Here is a 26765-nt window from a genome sequence, read left to right as displayed (position 1 = left end):
CACTAATGAATGAGCTAATTTCTTTGTCTTGTCTTTTTTTGCAGTAGTGAGCAAATATGTGTCTTCTTCTCAGCATTCTTTCTATTGTAATCAAAATAGCAATGAAAATTATTCAATGTCTTTCTTCCTTCATTTCAGCATCCATTACATGTTACTTCTCATTACCTTGGTGGTTTGTTAAAAGTTACTCAGGTCCCAATCCTGCTCTTAACTATACACTGTGACGATTCCCATTGACTATGCATAGGCTCTGATTCAGTAAATCACTTATGGGGAAGATTTTCAAAGGCACCTATGGTAGTTAGGCACCCCAGTTGAATTTTACCTTACTGCCATGGGTGCCTTTGAACATCTACCCAACATGTGCTTATCTATAAGCACATCCTTATATCCTTCCTTATTGAGCAAAGTATTGAAGCACATGACCCAGGTCACAGATATGGTGATTTCCTGAAAAATCCTAGACAAGCCTTACTGAATTAAGTTTAAGTATCATATGAAATCATTGTATTAAAAATGCAACTGTTTATGTATTTATGTGGAGTGGTACATAACTTCTTTAAGGGTGAGACAAGAATAATATAAACCTTGGGAAGTGTTATGAACTTCTTTTACAACAATGGGTCAGACACTGAATTTTTAGTTGAGTGGGTTTTCTAGAAAATACTTGGGAGGAGGGGAATACAAATTACTCACCTCCAGACCCATCCTTTTGAAGCTATGCTTTGAGGAAAAACTATTGTCTGGCTTATTCACCACCTCTGCAGATCAAAGACAAAAAACTGGAGAAAGGAGTGGCTCTCAGATTCATGGAGGTGCTGCTTCTGGGCCCAGGCAGTTATGAATTTGTAACCTCAGAAGAAAACCTTGGTTGGGTTTGAAGGATTGTTCATCTTCCAAATCTCTTGCTGGAGTTAGGGTGATCTGTGGTAATCTTATCAGCACGCATGTAGGTTCTTTTATTGTTTTTAATGTTTTCTCTGTAATGCTTTCACCTTAAGAATAAATGTGCTTGCTTAGAAAGTGATGTGTGGTAACTTAACTGTGGCAGTTACACTGTTTATAGCCTCTGAGGAGAAAGACAAAGCAGGATTGCTTAGGCAGTGACTTGGGTGGGGAATTCACAATGTAGTCAGGGAACTAGGCAGTCTCAAAAAAACCCAGACATGAGGGAGAGAGACATCTCTCCACCCAAGAGAGGTGAGGATTGGGGAGCCAGCAGCCTAAAACTGGGTGCCCTTGCTGGACCACAGCGGGGGCTACAAATGCAGTTGCCTTGAACTGTGACACTCAGTTCTTGCAAGAACATACATCTGTGCTTTAACTTGAGGTACTAGCATTCCTGTGCAGCAAAGCTCTTAAGCACATGGATTGTGAGACTTTCTCATGTGCTTTAGTGCTTTGCTACATAGGGATGACAGTGTACAAAGTTAAAGGATAGGCATAAGTCTCTGAAGGATTTGGATCTCATCCTTTAACACCCACTTCAGTTTTTCTCAAAAAAAAAATAAATAAATAAAATAGAAGCTTATGTAGTACCATTGAACAAAGGGATTTTGGCAATTGCATTCTATGCACATTGACTCCTCTGGGAACAAAATCCTCCTCTCTCTTCTGAGGAAAGTTAAATTGTTTTTTAAAAATACTGGCAGAGAAAAAGTATTTCAAATTCAACATAAAAAGAGTCTGGCACTTCCCCCACCCACTCTCTTCTCATTTCCTATCTGACTGAACAGCTGGAAGCTCCAATAAACCTATCTTAAGTGTGCATGTGTTGTCAGTCAGCTTGCTCATAAGCAGGATTTAACATCTGTTGGAGGTGCAGTGAAGCCATGAGTGACACTGTGAAGTCATCATACTTACATTCTTTAACTTTGAATGTTTATTATTTTCTTCTCAGCTTCAGAATTGTCTGGAAATATATAATGTATTCAAATGACTGTTGAGGCCTCTGTTTACAAGAAGAAGGAAGAAAAACATGGACTAGATTAAACAAAGGACAATAATGTACCACCAAACATACAGGTCTTGGTTTGCCTTTTGCTTACACCAGTGGAATTAAGGAACAAGTCCACTGATGTCAGTAGGCCGAAGTGCTGTGTCAGTGAAGTGCTGAGTACTTCTGTAAGATATTAAGTGTCCTCAACTCCCACTAAAGTCAGCACTTTGAAGAATCAAATCCTCAGAGGGCCTGAACTTACAAATGCTTATCAGCAAGCATAGTGCTTACAACTGTGATGACTCCCAACCTGAAGAAGAGCTCTGCTTAACCTCAAAAGCTTGTCTCTCACCAGCAGAAATTGGTCCAATAAAAGACATTACCTCACCCACCTTGTCTCACTAGAACAGGGGCGGGCAAACTTTTAGGCCTGAGGGCCACATCAGGTTTCCAAAATTGTATGGAGGGCCGGTTAGGGGAGGCTGTGTCTCCCCAAACAGCCAGGCATGGCCCCCACCTCCTATCCGACCCCCTCGCTTTACGCCCCCTGATAGCTCCCCCGGGACTCCTGCCCCATCCAACCCGCCCTGTTCCCTGACGGCCCCCCAGGACTCCTGCCCCACCCACCATGCCCGGACCCTCCACCCCGACTGCCCCCACCACCCCATCCAACCCCTCCCCCATTCCTGACAGCCCCCCCCGGGACCCCAGCCCCATCCAACCCCCCTGTTCCCCGCCCTCTGACCACCCCGACCCCTATCCATACGACCAACTCCTGACCACAGTCACCAAACTCCCCTGCCCTCTATCCAAACCCTCTGCCCCCTCTTACTGTGCTGCCTGGACCACCAGTGGCTGGCGGCACTACAGCTGCGCCGCCCAGAGCACCGGGTCAGGCCACGACTCTGCACTGTGCTGCCTGGCCGCCCAGAGCATTGTGCCGGTGGTGCAGCACGCTGAGGCTGTGGAGGAGAGGGGACAGTGGAGGAGAGGCCGGGGCTAGCCTTCTGGGCCAGGAGCTCAGGGGCTGGGCAGGATGGTCCTGCTGGCCGGATGTGGCCCGTGGGCTGTAGTTTGCCCACCTCTGCACTAGAAGGCACTGACATATCTGGTGTGATTGGTTACCTCTAGGTACCAATCATAAGGCATCATGGAGAAAATAAAAAGCTCAGGATTTTATCACTCAAATGAATTGCTATTATTGACTATTATAAGTTTGGGTGAATCCTCTTAATTATCTTTTTTATGAAACTAGCTCTGGAGTCAGGAACCAAAGCCAGAGGAGAAACAGAACTGGAGTAGACTGGGCAGGACAGGGGTGAGATTGGGAACCAGGCAGGATTAGGGGTGAAGTAAGGATCTGTACAGGGCAGGCACAGGAGAGATCACAGCTGCAGCTGAATGCATTAAGAAGCCAGGGAGCAGTTATTGCTGTTGGTCTTAAGAGCAGGCTTCCTGACTTCCTTGGCCAATCAGGTAGAGTGGTCAATCAGGTGGCCCTGCTGTGCCTAAGCTGTGCTCATAGGCTGCACAGGGACTGGGCGGCTGCAGCTGTAAAGGGTATTTGTAGTGCTTTCTTTAGGTAGTCAAGTTTGCCAGGAACTCAAAGCCCTCCTAGGGAAGGGTTAGAGAACATGTCTAGGTTCATGAGAAGATTTAATATGCCTGATAGTATCCTTCTGTAACAAATTAAATTGCTTTTCCCTGTGGAGTTTGCTAACCAGACTTAGCTGAGCTTCATATTTAGGTTTCCAGGTAAAATTTGAAACATCATTATAATCTGAAGAAAAAATACATTTATAATGAAAAATTCTTTTATCTCAGTTTCCTTTGCTATAACTTCAATGAAGAAATATTCTTCAGGAGAAATATTCTCAGAATTCTAGACAGCATAAACCTGGGGGAAAGGCCATGAAAAAGCCCATCGGGGCAGGGAAAGTTGTGGGGTGGGAAGCAATCAGAACTTCCCTTAAGGTAGGGGCTTTGGGGCACCTGTGAAGCTCAAAAACTGCATGATTCTGAGTGGGAAAGGGACATGGCCAGAGATGACAATGATTCAGCACTCCCCTCCGCAGTCTCCATCAGCAGGGCTTTTTGGAGAGTTGGCTATGACCTATAATTGCTTCTCTCTTGGCAGAAGCCTTAAGGCCACACAACCTGCTGGGATACAGCAAGACAGAGAAAATGCTTTACATCCCCTTCTGTTAGTGAATCTGGCCTTCTGTGTTCAGACTTTCAAGGAAACTTGCCCTGCTAAATCACTTAGGTGTATTGGAAAACTCCTTTCTTTGTGTAGAGAGAGACAAGGTAGGCCGCTATTTCCCTACTCAGTTCCTCCTGTTTATGGGGGTCTTTCACGCAGCAGCAAGAAGATGATTTTAATATAGGAAAATGCAGTTGCAAAATCAAAAAATCTGCCAGGGTAAGAGTAGTACCTAAAAGTTGTGTTTAACTCATTTTTTAATAATTTGAAGTTGATGCTATCCCTTTAAAAACATCATTGCTTCTGAATTTTGCTGTAGATTATCTCTTTTTCTATTTTATCTTCTTCTCAGCCACCCTAAATTAACCAGACTGCAGAAGTCAATGGAAGCAAACTCGGGTCTATTTGTTAAATCTGAAGCTGACATGAAAGTTTGAGCTTATACTGTTCAGCTAATTAGATGAATTTTAAAGGCCTTTCCCCCCACTCTCTCATGACTTCAGACTCTAAGTTCTTTGGAGAAGGTCTCCTGGTTTTTGTCACTGCACAGCACTGTGTTTTTAATCTACTTGCGCTAATATATATAATCTCAATAATAGTTTCTGCTGAGTGAAACAAAAACATCTTCTGTAATTAGGCATTTAAAACCAACATTAGCACAATTGATATCTTGAGCTAAAAATGAACTGACCACTATAGAGTGAGAAGGATCAACCCGTGGTTAAGGTGCTGGATCAGGAGATCTGAGTCCATGTCCTGCCTCTGCCACATATTAGCTGTGTGAACTTCAGTATGTCACTTAATTTCTCTGTGCTTCAGTTTCCCTTCTAAAAAAATGGAGACAATATTCCCTTTCTCCTATCTTTTGTCTCACTGTAAGCTCTTATGGGCAGGAGCCATTTCTTACTATGGGTGTGGACAGTGTTGGGGACAATATTAGTTACGGCTTCTGGATGCTAGTAATAATGATTAAAAGTAATTAAAGACCCTCATGAAGATTTGAATTAGAATTTGGTTTCTGATGCTATCAAGAGCTATATCCTCCACCTGGAAAGACCTTGCATTCTAAGAGGAACATAAGGTTTCTGCTATTGACACTATTACAAAATTGCATTCTAAGCAGCTAGCCCAGCATTTTGCCTGGTTGATTACCCCTTGTAACCATCTGCCAAACACAACAGAAAAAACAGCTTTCTGTGTCAGAGGAAGGTTAAATGCTCCTTGCTCTTTATTGGTGGCACAAATGATTTAATAGATCTTTGAAGCTGTTCTTCATTTCTCCCAGTGTTTTGCAGAGATCCCCCCACCCCACCTTGATTCTGATATATGAATCTCATCAATAGCCTCTTGTGTGTCAGGACTGGCTGTCTCCCAGAGCAGTGAAGAAGAAATTGCTGGGATCACACTTCTCGTTTTCTCTCTTTGTTTTGTTTTCCAATGATAAAACCAAAACAAACCACCCCACAGTAAATCAATCTGGCTCATGAAATTCTTATTCACAAAGACTGATGAGCTGATGTATTAGGATATAAGAGGAGGGTCAGAAAAAGGAGATGTCAAGAGCACATAAAATTTTTTTGCAGAATTTACTCCTGTGACTCCGTTGGTAATAACCCTGGTGATAACACAGTAATACAGTTCTGCAGAGTGTGCTATGCAGTGAGAGAGGGAGATGGAATCACTCGGTTAAGCAGTTCCAGCATTCATTTTTTATCAGCTCCTCTCACTCTATTCACAGCACTCCTCCTCCTCTCCATCATGCTGAAAGTTATGGCTTGGATTTCACCTTGCTTTGCCTGTAAGAACTGACGAGGACATGACACTGTTAAAATTGTCTGCTCACTTACTTTATCACCAGGTTGGAACCTGCCAGGGGCTGTTATTCTCCAAGGACATCACTCAGTCATTCTTTGTCAAATTTACAGAATTGTTACTGAGCATTTTAGTTTTTTACTCTAATAAAAGGATAGGTAAATATCCAGATGTGTATAACACATTATACAATTCAGTCTATTGATGTTATACTTAACTTGCTCTGAATAAATGCACTGCTGTTCTCTAATGGATGGAATCAGCATTGCTCGTTTGTGCCCTATCCTACTAGCTCAAGTGGTAGGGGTTTTTTCTTTAGTAACAACTGGATCTGACTTCTCTCCCTGATGTTGCCATGAGAGTTGCAGTATAGTGCCAACTGTCAAGTCATGGATGACCATAATTTCTTACAATGTCAATAAAAATGTCTTAAAGAATCCACTCACCAAAAGGAAAATAAATCCAAAAAGAAAGTGGTTCAGTCTGAAATCTCTCTGTCTCTGCACATGTCATTCCCATACTGAGGCCCTGTGCTGCTTTGTTGAAGCATATTCAATCTGCACATCACTGCTAGGTGCCAGGTTTGCTGAACTCATTCTGTGCAAGTAAGAATAGATACGCTATGAGTGTCAAATCTGCTAATGGGGTTAAAACACCCCATCTTAGTAGCAAACAATATAATTACCTATGTAATATGTTGTAGTAATTCATACATGTTCACCCCAAATATGGCATGAATGGATACCCCCAGAAAACAAGCCTATGTCTTAAATACATAATATAAGTGATAGTTCAGCAACCATGGTATAGGAAATTATCTTAACAGTATTCTGCTTTGAAGTGGATAGAGGTTGAAATAACCTAGCCTTTTGCACAGTGTTTCTTCACCATTACACTTAATTTTATTAGCATCTCCCTACTTTTATATATTCTCATTTGGAACAAGGATAAATAATCACTGATGTGATTAACTAATTATTGCTTTAAACATTGCTTAACAGCGATTTCGCATATAGGACTCCTTTGGATAAAAGTGATTCATTTAAATAAAAAAACAAGAATTTTTCTTTACAATTCAATAGATAGGAAAAATATACATTACAACTTTTTCATTTTTGAAAGTATTTATTTTCTGTCCTGCTTGCCAATACTTTTCTCTACTGAAAAACTTTTGGGAACTGTTAATAAAACTTCATGGATCATTTCCTTCGCCTCTAGTATATAAAGCCTTTGAGTTTATACCAAATGTTAACATGATTCATATATTGCCAGAAAGAAAGATTTGTAAACATCAGTGCTAAAAATCTATTACAAGTGAGAGTCTTCAAAAGTAATGGGATTTTCTGTAATTTAAATTTATGCAAGGAATGCTCATTTCTCTTGACAATGATGTGTTTCATAGTCCCTTTTCTTTATGGGCCAGGAAATGTAAGACAGTCTTCCAGATTCTGAGTATTCAAAGTAGAGTTTTAGGGTACGTCTACATTGTGATAAGAGACCTGTGACACAGCTGTGGCTGGCCCACGTCAGCTGACTCAGGGTTGCAAGGCTCAGGCTGAGGGGCTATAAAATTGCAATGTAGACATTTGAGGGTGGCGGGGTCTCATAGCCCAGGCTCCAGCCCAAGCCTGGATGTCTACATTGCAATTGTATAGCCCCACAGCCTGAGCCAGTGACACGGACCAGCCGTGGGTCTTTTACTGCAGTGTAGACATATCCTTAAGCTCACATAATTTGTCACTTGAAGATGCTGAGCCCAACTCTCCCCTTATTTACACTGGGGTAATTCCACTGAAGTACATGGAGCTACAATGGTGCAAATTCAGAATAACTGAGAGCACAATCCATACAAATAGATGGCCACTGTTACCAGTCAATTAGTGTTTAATGAAAACTAAACTTGGTTAATTTGGCTTGTTTTTTTTGTTTGTTTTTGCCTTCATGAATTACGAAGTAATTCTTTCCTGCAGCAACTGCTGTGTGGGGAGCACACCTCTTCAGAGACCTGTGGCTATTTTTGTGAACATATTTTTTATTTCTATTATTATAGCATGTAGGAGCCCTGTATGTGGAATTAGGAAATAGTCTACACTTACCACAAATGAACAGCTGTCATTCTATAGGCAAAGTATCCACTATTGATATTCAGTTTTCAAGGTCAGAAACTGGTCACCTGTTACATGGTTTAGATTCTGGTCCCTGACTGAGTGACTGACATTTTTGAGAGGCATTATTCTATATTCTTCTTTCTAATACAATTCTGTGCCAGTTTAATGATTTATGTATATTCCTTGACTGCTTGGTGATCAATCAAACATTCATGCATAATGAATAGCAGCAACAAATCAACTTTGAACCATCTGTCTGAAAATTTTTATTCATCATTTGACCAATTCTCTGGGATACAGACCAAGAATATTAGTCTATTAGTCTAAATCATGAATGATGTGGAGGAAATTAATAGAGAAGTGTTATTTACCCCTTCACATAACAAACAAACCAGGGGGGTCACCCAATTAAATTAACAGGAAGCAGGTTTTAAACAAATATAAGGAAGTAACTTCTTCCCACAACACACAATCAATCTGTAGAACTCATTGCCAGAGGATGTTGTGAAAGTAAAAGTAAAACTGGGTTCAAGAAAGAATTAGATAAGGTCAATGGAAGATAGATCCACCAATTGCTTTTAGCCAGGATAGTAAGGGATGCAACCCCATGCTCTGGGTGTCACTAAATCTCTGACTGTCAGAAGCTGGGCATGGACAACAGGGGATGGATTACTCGATAAATTGCCCTGCTCTGTTCATTTCTTCTGAAACATCTGGCACCAGCCACTGTCGGATGACTGGATACTGGGCTAGATGGATCATTGGTCTGACCCAGTATGGCCGTTCTTATTGTGTAGATGATATTCCCGTGTCTGCTGGAATTTAACACCATCTCATTTAGACTTCTCTGAGCAGGGTAAAACGACACAAGGGTTAAAATACAAGCAGACCCTAAGGCCTGTACTACATTTAAGAATTAGCTAGCTGTAGCTATGTTGCTCAGAGCTGTGACAATTTTTGCACTCTCAGTGCTGTGTTTAGGTTGACCTAACTCAGAGCATACATGCAGCTAGGTCCCAGCTACCGCCACTTGGAGAGGTGGATTAACTGCACTGATGGAAAAACACTTTCCGGAAAAGTAGGAAGTGTCTGCGCTCCAGTGGTGTAGGTGTGCACCACTACAGCTGTGATGCTGTAGAACTTGCAGTGCACGTACCCTAATGATCTACTAAATGTTGCCAGTTCTGGAACTGAACCATTGGTAAGAACACTAGGAAATGTGGGTTTGAGAAAACTAGTGCAAAACACCTGCAGGGTGATCCAACTGAGTGCAAAAAGGGTGGTGGTGAACATGCACAGAGCCATTTCCTTCCTCTTGAGAATGAGGTACCAGAATGCTGGCATAAGTGGGAGGGGCTCTAACATCGCTGGAGATGGTACCTACCCCTAAAGGGGCAAAGCTGAGAATTATTGCTTCTCTTCAGTGGCCAGCACCAGGAGAGTACACACTTCACCTCTTTGCCACCGTGCAGTACACTCCACCTGTCCAGCTGGAAGCACTGGCCCAGCTCCTCAAAAAGTATTTAGGCATCCAACTCCCATTCAGTCTCTTTGACAATCTGGGATATTGTGCCTACAAATCAGCGCTCAACAAGCTGAATTCCTCCAGCAACTGCTCTTTGGGGAGTCACCTCTGCAGAGGCCTGTGGCTGAAAAAAGCTGCAAGTCTACCCACAGTAAAGAACAATTTAAAAATCTATATTTTAAGTTATTCGCCTTTTGGATTCCAGGGCAGAGAGATTTTTTCAAGTTTATAATGAGATCTGAGAGCAGGTAAACACATTTAATAGCATTTTAAACCTTTTAGCCTTTTTATCTCAAGTACATTTCCTTTTTAAATGAAAATTTCCTGGTCAGGCCAAACCTACAAAGATAGGAAGGATTCTTATCTGCCCCTAACATACATCCCATAGCTACTGGGAGCCAATCGGTTTTTTGTTTGAATTTCAGTGTAGAAAAGGAAATGAAGAAACTAAAGAAAGAAAATGAGTTGTATTGGAAGGTATTTCAAGGAAGAAGAGAGGCAAGAGAATGAGAAACTGAAAGAAAAAATGACATTTCAAGAATTAATAATCGTCACTAATTAAATCTAAGATCACGCTGCACTGGTAATTTTCCTACTCTGATTTTTCTCTGAAGCGTTTGAGACATGACACCATCACAAAAATGGGATTGTGTGTAAAAGATCAATCCCTGGTGCAAACTGTTGGTGGGACATGATTCACTTAGGGATAATCAGAAGTCTGGGTTAACTGAAGTGCAAAAAAGAAAAAGGCGAGGGGATTATACAATATGTGTAGCACTTAGCAGTAGGACTACAGCACAAAGGACTTCATCATCACAGTAATTAGCTAGCAGTTTAATGGCAGGGGAGGGGAGAGAGTGGTTTCACCCATAGCACATGGTTCCTTTTTTCAAAAACCGGGTGTGCCCGGGTCGGATCTGTTTTTAGGACCCAGCCTCAAGTGCATCATAAATAAGTTTAAAAACCTACACAATAAACCTGTGAGACACATTTGTCTCTGGTGTATCTCCACTGATTTCAGTGGAATTACTTCCGGGATGCATTTGACTCCCTACATTTTTCTTACTCTCATGACAGGACATTCATTCAGTTATTCCATATCCTCGCCAAACAAACCCTATTCAAGCTATGGTTTGTACTTTTTGACTTTCAGCAAAGTTCATTCAGCCTTTCCTTTGCTTCACCAACCTCTCCCAGCAAGTAACATGCAGCATCTCCCTCTTAAGGTGTCACAACAATCAAAGCTCACAGGTTGCTTGCTCTACTTTTTAGAAGTGCTATTGGCGTCTGGAGGGAAAGGATGCCATTCCCTCTTCCTGTTCATTCCACTCTTTGTGACAGAGATGCCGTTTCCTCTTTGCCTTGGGTTATGTGCTGAACTAAAGTTTTCATCATTCTGACAAGTTATTTCCTGTTGCTCTTCAAGATCCCTGACATCTTTTCTGAAACAGGTTTATATCTTTCTTGCATTAGACAGCCGTTCTACAGTGCATACATCCTGTCACTCATCTTCAATTTATATCGAAGAATTAATACATTTTTTAAAAAAAATACACAGTAATCGTATCGTATCTGTAAATACCCACACAATTCAACCTGTCATTCTTTCCCCCAAACACCTTGATAAAATTAAGGTATTTTATGAGTAACAAGAGGGTTAAGAATGAAACATATTAATGCCACATACCATCATACGTTAACAATGACACAAAGCCCCTCTTTACAATCTCAGCTTCTCAAGGTATATCTACGCTGCAATGAGACCACAGCTGGTCCAGGCCAGCTGACTCAGGTACACCAGGCTTGGGCTGCCAGGCTATCAAATTGCATTGTGAGACCCTAAGGCAGGGTTGGATCCCAGAGTCCAGGTTCCAGCCCAATCCTGAACATTTACACGGCAATTTCATAGCTCTGCAGCCTGTGTTCCCCTACTCCAAGTCAACTGACCCAGGCCAGCTGTAGCTGGGCTGCTGGTCTTTCATCACAGTGTAGATGTATCCATAATGCCTAAGCCCAAAAATATGGAGAAAACTTAACTCTCCTAAGAATGTACTTTCATGTAATCCCATCTAGTTCACCAGAGAACAGACCAAGGAATTTCTCAGAGGAATAGTCTCTTTTGCTGACTGAGTGTTGCAAATGGTAGTCTTCTTTAGGAAAACATTGTTCATGGATACATGTACATAAGTCCCTTTGAAGTCCACTGGAATTGTATGTGCATCTGAAGACAAAGGGACAGATTCTCAGTTTCTGTAGATTGGCATAACTCCTTTGATTTAATTGGAACTAAGCCAATTTTGTAAGAGTTGTAAATCCGACCCAAAATTTGGTCCAAAATTTCTGAGTGGGTCCCGTCCCCACTCACACACACACACAAGAGAATTGAATGTGCTGCCAGATTCCTAATTATGGTCCTGATCCTGTAATGAGCTCCACCCAGGTGGATTTAACAGGGCTCCCAGGATGTCCCAGGAATGGTCTACATCTGGATATATATATAACTAGTTAATAGATAAGGTGCCCATAGATGGTGCTCCAGAATATGGAGCAAATGCTTGAGTTTTGTATGACCAATAAAACTTGCTGTTATGCATTGCAGATGGCTTCCTCTGACAACTCTTTACATTGTTGTGACAGAGTCCCTGGCAGACTGGTGAGCCCTCCAAACCCACTAGCCTGGGCTATCTCTCAGACTGTGATGCTGATGTCAAGCTACAAGCCTCTGACACACTTACACAGCCATCCACAGGCAGGAACACACCCAACTGAGTTACATGAAGAGCCTCCATTTGGAAAAAGGGGCAAGAGCATCCATTCTACAAGAGGTGATCATCTAACAGAATACTGCTTGCTGTCTAATGCCAGTTAGTGAGAGGAAAAAAGTGCTTTTTCTCTGATGTTATTACAGAATTTCCCTTCCCTTTAGCTTTCATGATTGATTGGGATGCTTTCCATGACTAATTTTCAAACTGTATGATCTATTTTATCAATACCTGTGTGTATTTTTTTGCCGATTTCAATCATGTGCATTAGTTTTTGCTGAGATTAGTCACTTTAGATAACATTTTCAAAGCACCTATGTCACTCAGGAGCCTGATTTAGGCACTTAGGAACCTCAGTCTCATTGTAAGTCACTTTTGAAAAGGGGACTTAGAATCCTATTTCATTTATGTACCCTTGAAAATGCTATTGCATGAGAGTGAATGTTTGTGAGAGAGAGTCAGGACTCAGGAAGATCAGGGAGTCAAAGCTTTCAAGCTGGCTCCAAGACCCACAGTATGGTATGTGCATGACTAGGTAGGTTGTAGTGTTTTGATGGAAATAAAATCTTTGAAATGCAAATGGAAAAAATAGCCTGTATGGTAAGTTATGTCCTATATAAGGAGGACACAAAAATAAAGAAGATACAAATAAAGCTTCATCTTCATAGGGAAATTAGGATGGAAAGCATCTACAGTTCCAGGGTAAAGTCCTAGCCCACCTGAAGTCATGGCAAAAAGTCCCATTGACTTCCAGGGGGTGATGATTTTACCTCTGGAACTTTGACATTTCACATATCTTTCCGAAAGGGACTGTCCCCTCTCTCTCCCTCTCCCCCCCCCCCACCAACCTCCTCCCCCCCCCCAAAAAAAAACAAAACAACCCTCAGTATAATTCAAAGGAATTCCTTCTGCTGGGCAAGATGGCTCCTGCAGAACCGATGACACATTTTAGTTCCAGGATGGTAGATTATGTTACTTTTATTGCCTAAAAACTGCTGTGACTTTAATATTGCAAACCTTATAAACTATTTCTAATATACCTAGTGAAAATATATGGTCCAGCCAGGACTGCACCCACAATTTTCAGATAGAATAGTCCCTTTCAAAAGTAGGCCTCAAACTCCATAGGACTATACTAATGTGACTAAAGTCAACAAGATTTGGGCCTTAATTCAGAAAAGCACTTAAGAACATACTTAAAGTTAAGCATATGTTTATATCCCATTGATATCAATGGGATTTAAACACGTATGTCAGGGCTTTGCTGAATCAGGGCTGTAGTCCTAATGTAAGGAACAGAAGGAATTCCATAACACTGGGCATAGGCTTCATGTGTCTGCTAGCAATTATTTCTGAGGCTGGACTGTTGAATGAAATAGAACTTCAATAACATGTTCTTTAATTTAATTTAGCATCTTTATCTTGACCACAGAATTAATTCTTCCAACTGCCAAATTGCAGCTTGCCACACAACCGCTTCTTTAAAGCTCAATGTTACCACCCAACCTTTGTAAAGTCATGCAAGAGATTTTAGCTCCGTAGATAAGTTTTGCTTTCTTCAAGCTCCTTTGCTTTGACCTGAGAGTAAGATGTTCTTAGGGTGGTTTATCAAGAATAGAAAATATTAACCGACTGGCCATTGCAAAGCATTTTTATTCACAACCAGAAAACCATCTTTTAAGTTTCTTGTGATAAGAAAAAAAACCTGTCCTGGTGGAGGTTGGGTTGCTCCCAAGGAATGTGTCTTTGATCTATGGGTAGTGCCGGTGGGCATGACAGGCACCTTTCATTCAGGCTAAATGAGGGAGCAGTAAAATGACCTTTTGATAAGTAATAACTTCAGTAACAGAAGTCATAAGTCAAATTAGAGATCAGCTTGGCAAGGCTGGACTTGGAGTTGAGCCATGGGGTCTAAGGGGTTTTCCCTGCAGTCTGAATGCAAACACAGAGGGCTGGATATTGTCTGGTGAAACTGTGTTTGCCTCCTAGCTCAGAGATTCTCCTAAAAAGCACATAGTCCCCCTAAGGCAATGCAGTTCCACATTGCCGCTACAAAGCAGGCTATGCCTTAGGGCACAATGTAGCCTGGAGTTAATATCATTTGTATTCTTATATTGTCATAAAAATGGATGAAGAGTGAAGTAGGGTACAGATTGGAAACTCAAAACAGGTTTAAGATTAGTTTACAGTGTGGATTATCAAAATGTTTAAGAAATCTAAAAGATACAGCAAACAAATGTTTTTATTGTGTCAGAAATAGACTTGTGTCACCAGGCAACACCTCTGAACAGAAGGTAAGTCTGTGTAAGTCCAGCTGTCGTTATGGAAAATGTCCCTAGGAGTCAGAGTAACAGCCGTGTTAGTCTGTATTCGCAAAAAGAAAAGGAGTACTTGTGGCACCTTAGAGACTAACCAATTTATTTGAGCATGAGCTTTCGTGAGCTACAGCTCACTTCATCGGATGCATACCGTGGAAACTGCAGAAGACATTATATACACACAGAGACCATGAAACAATACCTCCTCCCGCCCCACTGTCCTGCTGGTAATAGCTTATCTAAAGTGATCATCAAGTTGGGCCATTTCCAGCACAAATCCAGGTTTTTTCACCCTCCGCCCCCCATCCCCCACAAACTCACTCTTATGCTGGTAATAGCCCATCCAAAGTGACCACTCTCTTCACAATGTGTATGATAATCAAGGTGGGCCATTTCCCGCACAAATCCAGGTTCTCTCACCCCCTCACCCCCTTCCAAAAACCACACACACAAACTCACTCTCCTGCTGGTAATGGCTTATCCAAAGTGACCACTCTCCCTACAATGTGCATGATAATCAAGATGGGCCATTTCCAGCACAAATCCAGGTTTTCTCACCCCCACCCCCACCCCCATACACACACAAACTCACTCTCCTGCTGGTAATAGCTCATCCAAAGTGACCACTCTCCCTACAACGTGCATGGTAATCAAGGTGGGCCATTTCCAGCACAAATCCAGGCTTTCTCACTACCCCACCCCCCTACACACACAAACTCACTCTCCTGCTGGCAATAGCTCATCCAAACTGACCACTCTCCCTACAATGTGCATGATAATCAAGGTGGGCCATTTCCAGCACAAATCCAGGTTTTCTCACCCCCCCACCCCCATACACACACAAACTCACTCTCCTGCTGGTAATAGCTCATCCAAAGTGACCACTCTCCAAGTTTAAATCCAAGTTTAACCAGAACGTCTGGGGGGGGGGAGTTGGAAAAAACAAGGGGAAATAGGCTACCTTGCATAATGACTTAGTCACTCCCAGTCTCCATTTAAGCCTAAATTAATAGCATCCAATTTGCAAATGAATTCCAATTCAGCAGTTTCTCGCTGGAGTCTGGATTTGAAGTTTTTTTGTTGTAAGATAGTGACCTTCATGTCTGTGATTGCGTGACCAGAGAGATTGAAGTGTTCTCCGACTGGTTTATGAATGTTATAATTCTTGATATCTGATTTGTGTCCATTTATTCTTTTACGTAGAGACTGTCCAGTTTGACCAATGTAAATGGCAGAGGGGCATTGCTGGCACATGATGGCATATATCACATTGGTGGATGTGCAGGTGAACGAGCCTCTGATAGTGTGGCTGATGTTATTAGGCCCTGTGATGGTGTCCCCTGAATAGATATGTGGGCACAGTTGGCAACGGGCTTTGTTGCAAGGATAGGTTCCTGGGTTAGTGGTTCTGTTGTGTGGTATGTGGTTGTTGGTGAGTATTTGCTTCAGGTTGGGGGGCTGTCTGTAGGCAAGGACTGGCCTGTCTCCCAAGATTTGTGAGAGTGTTGGGTCATCCTTCAGGATAGGTTGTAGATCCTTAATAATGCGTTGGAGGGGTTTTAGTTGGGGGCTGAAGGTGACAGCTAGTGGCGTTCTGTTATTTTCTTTGTTAGGCCTGTCCTGTAGTAGGTGACTTCTGGGAACTCTTCTGGCTCTGTCAATCTGTTTCTTCACTTCCGCAGGTGGGTATTGTAGTTGTAAGAAAGCTTGACAGAGATTTTGTAGGTGTTTGTCTCTGTCTGAGGGGTTGGAGCAAATGCGGTTGTATCGCAGAGCTTGGCTGTAGACGATGGATCGTGTGGTGTGGTCAGGGTGAAAGCTGGAGGCATGTAGGTAGGAATGTCATGTAGGCATGTCAGTAGGTTTCCGGTATAGGGTGGTGTTTATGTGACCATTGTTTATTAGCACTGTAGTGTCCAGGAAGTGGATCTCTTGTGTGGACTGGTATTGTTTCATGGTCTCTGTGTGTATATAATGTCTTCTGCAGTTTCCATGGTATGCATCCGATGAAGTGAGCTGTAGCTCACGAAAGCTCATGCTCAAATAAATTGGTTAGTCTCTAAGGTGCCACAAGTACTCCTTTTCTTTTTGTCCCTAGGAGTGGAGTTCAAGGTGTACTGCAATGGGCAGGAAACATGAGAGGAATGTGTTTGTGGAGGCAAGGAAGGCAGTTCTGTCTGGGTGAAGGGGGAATTGAATATGCATGTGTTCCACCTGCAGAGCAGTCAGGGACCTCAGCATCTCTAGTCTTCCATGAGCCTTATTATCCACTCCTGGCCCTGTCTCCCCTCCTGGCTAACTCTTTCTAGTTTTTCATTTGTCTCTCCATGTTCTGTGCTCGCTATTGGCCTGATCTGATGATTGAAGCACTTTGCGAAACATGCCCTCCTTATTCCTGTTCATTTGCCACCTTATCTGACAGAAGCACTCTGCTGATGTATAGGTGCTGGCCCTCAAGGACACATCTGTAGAAACAAAACAAACAATACACAGAATCAGTATTGTGTGTGGACTCAGTATTGAGTCAAAAGTTCTACACCTCTTTCTCACTTTCCCTTGGCAAGCATACAGCATGGTGGTGCAATACTGGACAAAGAATCTGGGTGGTTTCAGAAGGGGATCAGTACAAGCGCCTAGAGATACTATTCTGATTACTAGCACCAGTTTGCACAGGTGGGGGTTATAGAAGCTGAAATCATACTACTGAGGGTAACTGAAGATGCAAGGGTGCATCTCCTACGTGCTTGCATCTTCGTGTCAGGTCCATATGCTGCCTGTGTGCTGCTTTGGTTCCACCAGAAGTAATTGCCGATTGGTATGGCAAAGTTTCCTACAACAGGGGAAGAAATAAAGCAGCTCTGCCAAGGAAACGTCAGCAGGGGATTGCAGAGTATCTGCAGGAAAGCTTCCTAGAGATCTCTATGAAGGATTCCTGGGAGATCTCTGTGTGCTTTAAACTTTTTCGGAGAGCCCACACTGTGGAACTGCACAGAGGAATACAAAACAGTACCTAGTGATGTTAAATTTTGATCCCTTCTCCCATGTGCACCATGTAACAAAATAAAGGACACCTCTACCTCATGTAAACATGCACTATCAAAGAAAAATGAGTACTGACTCTGGAGGGGTCTAGAGTCCTGGGACTGGCTAGACCCCTCCAGAGTCAAAAAGAGATCCTGGCTTACCATGCCACCAGACGAGCCTGTCGCCTGTCCTCCAACTCATCAGCCTCGGGGTTGACTCCACTGGCCACTTCCTCCAATTTCCTCAAAATATCCATGCGACTCTTGGCAGTGGAGGTGGGGTCACCACCGAGGATGGCGTGCAGCTCCTTGTAGAAGTGGCATGCTTTTGGCACCGCACCAGAGTAACAGTTGGCCTTTCTTGATATGCCTACCTCAACTCCTTGATCTTAGCACAGCATTGCTGCCTGTCAGGCATCTGATGAAGTGAGCTGTAGCTCATGAAAGCTTATGCTCAAATAAATTGGTTAGTCTCTAAGGTGCCACAAGTACTCCTTTTCTTTGTCCCTTTTGTGCCCCTTCTCATCCATGTCATGAGCCATCTGCTCATAGGTGACTAAGTTCCTAAGGTTGGATCAGAGCTGTGACTGCACAACCTCCTCTTCCAACAGACTCAGCAACTCTGGTGTACTCCAGATGGGAGTGTGTTTGCTGTGGAAAGCCAGCATGGCCAGTTGGGCAGATGAGATGTGAGCTGTCCACGCTGAGCAAACAGGAAGTCGAATTTCAAAAATTCTTGGGGTTTTAAGGGGGGAAAAGGTGCATGACTCTGTACCTGGCTGTAGGGCCGCAGAGTAGAAACTGCTCAGCAAAGCTGTCATGATGGGCATTATGGGATTCCTCCTGGAGGCCACTTAGGGCGACATAAGCAAATGCAGTGTCTACACTGGCACTGCATCACTTCAACATTGTCACAAAAAACTCTATGCCACTCATCAAGGTTGGCATAGCGATAGCTTTAAATTGGCAGGAGGAGCATTGCTGTGTGTACACCTCCACTGTTTTGTCAATGAAACCTGACTTTTGTCGACAAAACTGTGTAGACAAGGCCTAAATGCTATGTGTGGCTGAGAATAGCACTGAGAGACTGGAAAACTATTCATTTAAACAAAAATACTCTCTCATAACCATAAGCAAAAGAGGCAGATGCATTAGAAGCAGATGCAATAGAGTCAGATGCAAGGGGGCTTAATGCAGTTGCTGGGAACTTTTATCCTTGTTTCTGAGAAAAATACACATTTTGTAGCATAGTGTTCAGTTTGTGTAATTTTAAAGAAGCAGGGATGAAATGAATGTCTTGTAAGTGACTCCAATCATATCTTCATCTAGACTTGTTTTTTTAAATTCCTATCATGACAGGTTCTGGTTTGTTCCAAAAAAGAGTTCTCTTTAATGTATTTTGAGCCCTGGGGCTAAGTCTGTCAGGCAGAGATAATTTAATTCTTTAAGACACATGAAAATTACCCCAATCCTCACTTCAATTTGGTGGCAGAATTTTACACAAAGGGCTCCTGGGAGTGGTTGCAAGCCCCCTCAAAGCACTACACTGGTTTTGCATAACACAGCCTCTGTTACTACATCTTCTACAGCAAACAGGGAAAGATAAAGAATGAGCTCTCAAAACTGGATACTCTCATAAAAAACCAACCTTCCACACAAACTTCCTCGTGGCTGGACTTTACAAAACTAGACAAGCCATTTACAACACACACTTTGCTTCTCTACAAAAGAAAAAGGACACTAAACTATCTAAACTACTACATGCCACAAGGGGCCACAACAGTGGTTCCTTTAACCCACCCAGCAATATTGTTAATCTATCCAACTATACTCTTAGCCCAGCAGAAGAATCTGTCCTATCTCGGGGCCTCTGCTTCTGTCCGTCAACCCCCACGAACATGATACAGTTCTGTGGTGACCTAGAATCCTATTTTCGACATCTCCGACTCAAGGAATATTTCCAGCATACCTCTGAACAACATACTAACCCACAGAGAGATTCCTACCAAGACTACAAAAAGAAGGATTCTGGGTAGACTCCTCTTGAAGTTCGAAACAACAGACTGGACTTCTACATAGAGTGCTTCCGCCGATGTGCACGGGCTGAAATTGTGGAAAAGCAGCATCACTTGCCCCATAACCTCAGCCATGCAGAACACAATGCCATCCACAGCCTCAGAAACAACTCTGGCATCATAATCAAAAAGGCTGACAAAGGAGGTGCTGTCGTCATCATGAATACGTCAGATATGAACAAGAGGCTGCTAGTCAGCTCTCCAACACCACTTTCTACAAGCCATTACCCTCTGATCCCACTGAGGGTTACCAAAAGAAATTACAGCATTTGCTCAAGAAACTTCCTGAAAAAGCACAAGAACAAATCCGCACAGACATTGGAACTCCTGGAACACCAACCTGGGGTATTCTATCTGCTACCCAAGATCCATAAACCTGGAAACCCTGGACGCCCCATCATCCCAGGCATTGGCACCCTGACAGCAGGACTGTCTGGCATGTAGACTCCCTCCTTAGGCCCTACGCTACCAGCACTCCCAGCTATCTTCGAGACACCACTGACTTCCTGAGGAAACTACAGTCCATCGGTGATCTTCCTGAAAACACCATCCTGGCCACTATGGATATAGAAGCCCTCTACACCAACATTCCACACAAAGATGGACTACAAGCCGTCAGGAACAGTATCCCCGATAATGTCACGGCAAACCTGGTGGCTGAACTTTGTGACTTTGTCCTCACCCATAACTATTTCACATTTGGGGACAATGTATACCTTGAAATCAGCGGCACTGCTATGGGTACCTGCATGGCCCCACAGTATGCCCAAATTTTTATGGTTGACATAGAACAACGCTTCCTCAGCTCTCGTCCCCTAATGCCCCTACTCTACTTGCGCTACATTGATGACATCATCATCTGGACCCATGGAAAAGAAGCCCTTGAGGAATTCCACCATGATTTCAACAATTTCCATCCCAACATCAACCTCAGCCTGGACCAGTCCACACAAGAGATCCACTTCCTGGACACTATGGTGCTAATAAGCGATGGGCACATAAACACCACCCTATACCGGAAACCTACTGACTGCTATTCCTACCTACATGCCTCCAGCTTTCATCCAGACCACACCACACGATCCATTGTCTACAGCCAAGGTCTATGATACAACCGCATTTGCTCCAACCCCTCAGACAGAGACAAACACCTACAAGATCTCTATCAAGCATTCTTACAACTACATTACCCACCTGCTGAAGTGAAGAAACAGATTGACAGAGCCAGAAGAGTACCCAGAAGTCACCTACTACAGGACAGGCCCAACAAAGAAAATAACAGAACGCCACTAGCCATCACCTTCAGCTCCCAACTAAAACCTATCCAGCGCATCATAAAGGATCTACAACCTATCCTGAAGGACGATCCATCACTCTCACAGATCCTTGCGTACAGATAGCCCCCCAACCTGAAGCAAATACTCACCAGCAACCACACCCACACAACAGAACCACTAACCCAGGAACCTATCCTTGCAACAAAGCCCGTTGCCAATTGTGCCCACATATCTATTTAGGGGACACCATCATAGGGTCTAATCACATCAGCCACATTATCAGAGGCTTGTTCACCTGCACATCTACCAATGTGATATATGCCATCATGTGCCAGCAATGCCCCTCTGCCATGTACATTGGTCAAACTGGACAGTCTCTACATAAAAGAATAAATGGACACAAATCAGACGTCAAGAATTATAACATTCAAAAACCAGTTGGAGAACACTTCAATCTCTCTGGTCACTCGATTATAGATCTAAAAGTGGCAATACTTCAACAAACTTCAAAAACAGACTCCAAGGAGAGACTGCTGAATTGGAATTAATTTGCAAACTGGATACAATTAATTTAGGCTTGAATAGAGACTGGGAGTGGATGGGTCATTACACAAAGTAAAACTATTTCACCATGTTTATCCCCCACCCCCCACTGTTCCTCAGACGTTCTTGTCAACTGTTGGAAATGGCCCACCTTGATTATCACTACAAAAGGTTCTCCCCACCCCCGCACTCCTGCTGGTAATAGCTCACCTTAAGTGATCACTCTGGTTACAGTGTGTATGGTAACACCCATTGTTTCTTGTTCTCTATGTATATAAATCTCCCCACTGTATTTTCCACTGAATGCATCCGATGAAGTGAGCTATAGCTCACGAAAGCTTATGCTCAAATAAATTTGTTAGACTCTAAGCTGCCACAAGTTCTCCTTTCCTTTTTGTGAATACCTAATAACACGGCTGCTACTCTGAAACCTGTTACTACAGTGTATTTTTATTCTTTAGAAATTCACCTTTAAAGGTTGTTTTAATACTTTTTTTTAAAAAATCAAGGAAGGGTTTTAAAACACTTGAGAGCTGAGGGTTTTTTCCCCCTAAAAAGTGCCCTGTAGTCATGAATTGGCAAATTGGCTAAACCTGCTGTGTCAATTAGCCTAATTAATGGAAACTTGATTTGGTTCCAAGGTATGAGTATTTTCTCAAGTGAATCTAGTGAAAGCAGAATTCACTTTAAAGTGGGACTTGCACAATAGAAACTATATATTTGGAAGTCAGTAGATAAGGTGCTTGATCCAGTAAGGGGACTCAGGCTCAGCATTGCAATGCCTAACCTTAGGTGCCCTACTTCCTAGTGGAATCCCCAGCCCCATCTTAGACACCCAGGTTCTCTATACAATGCATGAAGAGAGTTAAGCACTCACAAATGAGATCCACAGAAGCCAGCAAGCTGAGTGGGGATCCATCTAAGCTGGCCATTAGGCAGCACCAAAGACCTCAATCTTGCCCCTTCAAGTACCTCCCTCAATCTGAATTTAGGTGCCTACCTCTGCTTAGAATTCTTAGATTTGTCACCTAAAAAGAATAGCTCAGGTGAGGAAAATCTCCCTCACATCCTCTGCACTGAAGACCAGTGCAAAGAATTCATTTAGCTTCTCTGCAATGGCCTTGCCGTCCTTGAGTGCTCCTTTAGCATCTCAATAGTCCAGTGGCTCCACTGATTGGCAGGCCTCCTGTTTCTGATGTACTTAACACAGATTTTGCAGTTTTTTTAATGTTTTTTGCTAGTTACTCTTCAAATTATTTTCTTGGCCTTCCAAATTATACTTTTATGCTTGACTTGCCAGAGTTTAGGCTCCTTTCTGTTTTCAGTAGGATTTGACTTCCAGTTTAACAGATGTCTGTTGCTAACTGCCTCTTTTAGTCTGTTTAGTCATTGTGATATTTTTGGTCCTCTTTTCCTAGGCACCTGAGTGCCTAGCTCACACTTATACCATGTTAGGGTTCACAAGATAGGTATTCCCTGTCTGTATCCAGCCTGTATCCCAATCCAGCATGCATTCTCAGAGGCCATTACCCTGAACAAGGTAGCAATGGGGGTGGTCCCTCTCCTTATAACCAGTAGCCCAATGGTTAGAGTACTCACCAAGGATGTGAGAACCCAGGTCCAATTCCTCCTTCTCCCTGACATGGAGAAGGATTTGAACCCACAGATCCTACTGCTCAGAAACTGCCCTAGCCACTGGGCTGTGGGATATTTTGTGGTGGGTTGCTCTCATTCTCTCATTGAAACTTTTCTGCTCTGTATGAATGGTAATTGGAGCAAGGACTTCAAAGTGGGTCTTGTATATCCAAGGAGAAAGCCCTAATTACTGGGATATAGACTCATTCTCACTTTTTTTTTGGACCAATGAATATTTAATTAGTTTTACAAAGTGCAGCAGGTTCAACAGAAGAGATGGAGAAACCTCCACCCCTGAATAACCCGTAGCCCAGTGGTTAGGGCATTCAGCTGAGAGGTGGGAGTTCAAATGCCTACTGTGTAACCTCACTCTCACCAAAAGAAGTTGGCCTGATAAAAGATATTACCTCACCTACCTTGTCTACTCTGTGTCAGGCAGAGAAGGGAATTGAACCTGAATAAGAGCACTTAACTCTCTGCTAGACTTTATAAGTAGTCTTGGAAAGATTAGATTTTAATTATTGTATTGATTTCACCATATAAACCCAAACAGTTGAAAAATATTCCATCTGTGATAAAATTACAGATAGGCAAAGAAACAAAAATGCTGCTTGAGAATTTGAGAATTTGATTTAAGGATAGGTTTCAGAGTAGCAGCCGTGTTAGTCCGTATCCGCAAAAAGAAAAGAAGTACTTGTGGCACCTTATTGTTAGTCTCGAAGGTGCCACAAGTACTCCTTTTCTTTTTTTGATTTAAGGATATTTACTTTGTATATTTTAATGTGATATTGACAATGTATTTTAATTTATAAAGCTTTAACTTTTTGAATCTCAGTGTGTACTGTCATTAAATAATTGTCTGACCCTCTACTGTCTGATTCCCCCCCCCCCAATTTTCCACTTCTGTGGAAAATTTAAAGAAATAAAAATAAAAAAAAAAGCTTTAAACCCCATAATTTCACAGCTGTGATAACAGATTACTTTGAAAAATGCTTAAAAATAAACATCAATACTATCTGCTGAAATCAAACAAAATAAAAATCAAATTCTGCCAAGTCGATTGATAAGAGGGTTGTTGCTGCCACCACCAGTGTCTTGTGTGAGATATCCCTTAGGTGTCTAACTCCTGAGGTGTCTAAATCCAATCTAAGAAACTGTCCCAGATTAAGGTGTCATTAGAGGAGGTTTTTGAAAAAAAAAGATAAATTAAACTGTAATAAGTCACCAGGATCAGATGGTAATCACCCAAGAGTTCTGGAGAAAACCATGTATGAAATTGCAGAACTACTAACCGTGGTATCAAGTATCAGAGGGGTAGCCATTTTTGCTGCTTTTACAGATCCAGACTAAGAGTCCTGTGGCACCTTATAGACTAACAGACATGTTGGAGCATAAGCTTTCGTGGGTGAATGTCATCCGATGAAGTGGGTATTCACCCACGAAAGCTTATGCTCCAATACGTCTGTTAGTCTATAAGGTGCCACAAGACTCTTTGCTGCTTTAACCATGGTATGTAACTAATCTTTTTAATCAGCCTCTGTACCAGATGACTGGAGGATAGTTTATATAGCACTAATTTTTTTAAAAAAAGGCTCCAGAAGCAATTCTAACAATTACAGTCCACTAAACCTAACTTCAGTGCCAGGCAAATTGGTTGAAACTATAGTAAAGAACAGATTTATCAGACACAGATGAACACAATATGTTGGGGAGGAGCCAACACAACTTTTATAAAGTGAATTGATAGTGTACTTGGACTTTCAGAAAGCCTTTGACAAGATCCCTCACCAAAAGCTCTTACGCAAACTAAATGGTCATGGGATAAGAGAGAAGGTCCTCTCATGGATCAGTAACTGGTTATGAGATAGGAAACAAAGGGTAGGAATAAATGGTCAGTTTTCACAGTAAAGCGTGGTAAACAGTTGAGTCCCCCAAGGATCTGTACTGTGACCTGTGCTGTTCAACATATTCATAAATGATTTGGTAAAAGGAGTAGACACTGAGGTGGCAAAATTGCAGAGGATACCAAATTACTCAACATAGTTAAGGCCAAAGCTGACTGTAAATGAATACAGCAGATGAAATTCAATGTTGATAATCACATTTATGCCTATTGGAAACCATAATCCCAACTATACATACAAAATATGTGATCTAAATTAGCTGTTATCAGTCAAAGATCTTGAAGTCATTGCGTATAGTTATCTGAAAACATCTGCTCAATAGTCAGCGGCAGTCAAAAAAGCTAACAGAATTATAGGAATAGGATAGATAGACACATCCTAATGCCACTATATAAATCCATGGTATGCCCACACCTTGAATATTTTATGCAGTTCTGGTCACCCCATCTCAAAAAATATATATTGGAATTGTAAAAGGTGCAGAGAAGGACAATAAAAGTGATTAGGGGTCTGAAACAGCTTCCATATGAGGAGAGATTTAAAAGACTGGGACTGTTCAGTTTAGAAGAGATTACTAAGGGGTGATATGAATGATGTGGAGAAAGCAAAGGAGGAAGTGTTATCCCTTCACATAACACAAGAACCAGGGGTCACCCTATGAAATTAACAGGCAGCAGGTTTAAAACAAACAGAACTCAGAGTCGACCTGTGGAACTCATTTACAGGGGATGTTGTGAAGAACAAAAGTATAACTGGGTTCAAAAAGGAATTAGATAAATTCATGAGGATAGATCCATCAGTGGCTATTAGTCAACATGGTTATGGACACAACCCCATGTGCTGGGTGTCCCTAAACCTCTGACTGCCAGAAGCTGGGTCTAGACAGAGGATGGATAATTTGAAATAGCTGTTCTGTTCATTCCCTCTGTAGCATCTGGCACCAGCCATGGTCAAAAGACAGGATACTAGATGGACCACTGGTATGACCCAGTATGGCCTGTCTGATGTTATCTGTCAGAATTGATGTGGCTGTGAATATGCCCAGCAACATCACCTAAGGGACTTCAAGCAAAAACTTAGGGACCCACAGGGTTAGACAACAATAGATGAACAGGGGGTTTGAGGATCTAAATTTTGGACTTAGAAGCTTAAATTCCTTTGTGGATCTAGACCCAGTATTCCTTCCCCGCCCTGCCACTGATCTGCTGTGTGACCTTGGCCAAGTTATTTCACTTCTCTATGCCTCAGTTTCTTCATCTATAAGCAGGGATAATGATACTTTATCTTAGATCTGTGGATCTAAGATATCTCTTAGATCTGTGGATGAAAAGCCCTATATAAAAGCTAGGTGGCATTACTAATATATATTCTGTTAAAATAGAGATCAAATTAAATTTTAATCATTTCCCTTGGCATTTTCTGCAAGAATTGAAGATAGTTACAGCTCATAAGATCCCATTGTATCCCATTGTTATACATTAATATCTTACTGCAATCTCATGCCACTGATGTTTAGCTTGGACCTTCATTGACTTCAGTGGGGACTTCTTAATGCTGATTTAACTACATAAGGGCTGTGTTGTACAATGAATACCGCATGAGAATATATGTATGAAAAAATTCAAAATCGTGTTTAAAAAT

This window comes from Caretta caretta, chromosome 3 (genome assembly GCF_965140235.1).
Source record: "Caretta caretta isolate rCarCar2 chromosome 3, rCarCar1.hap1, whole genome shotgun sequence".
Lineage (NCBI taxonomy): Eukaryota > Metazoa > Chordata > Testudines > Cheloniidae > Caretta > Caretta caretta.
Note: the sequence above shows the minus strand (reverse complement) of the source record.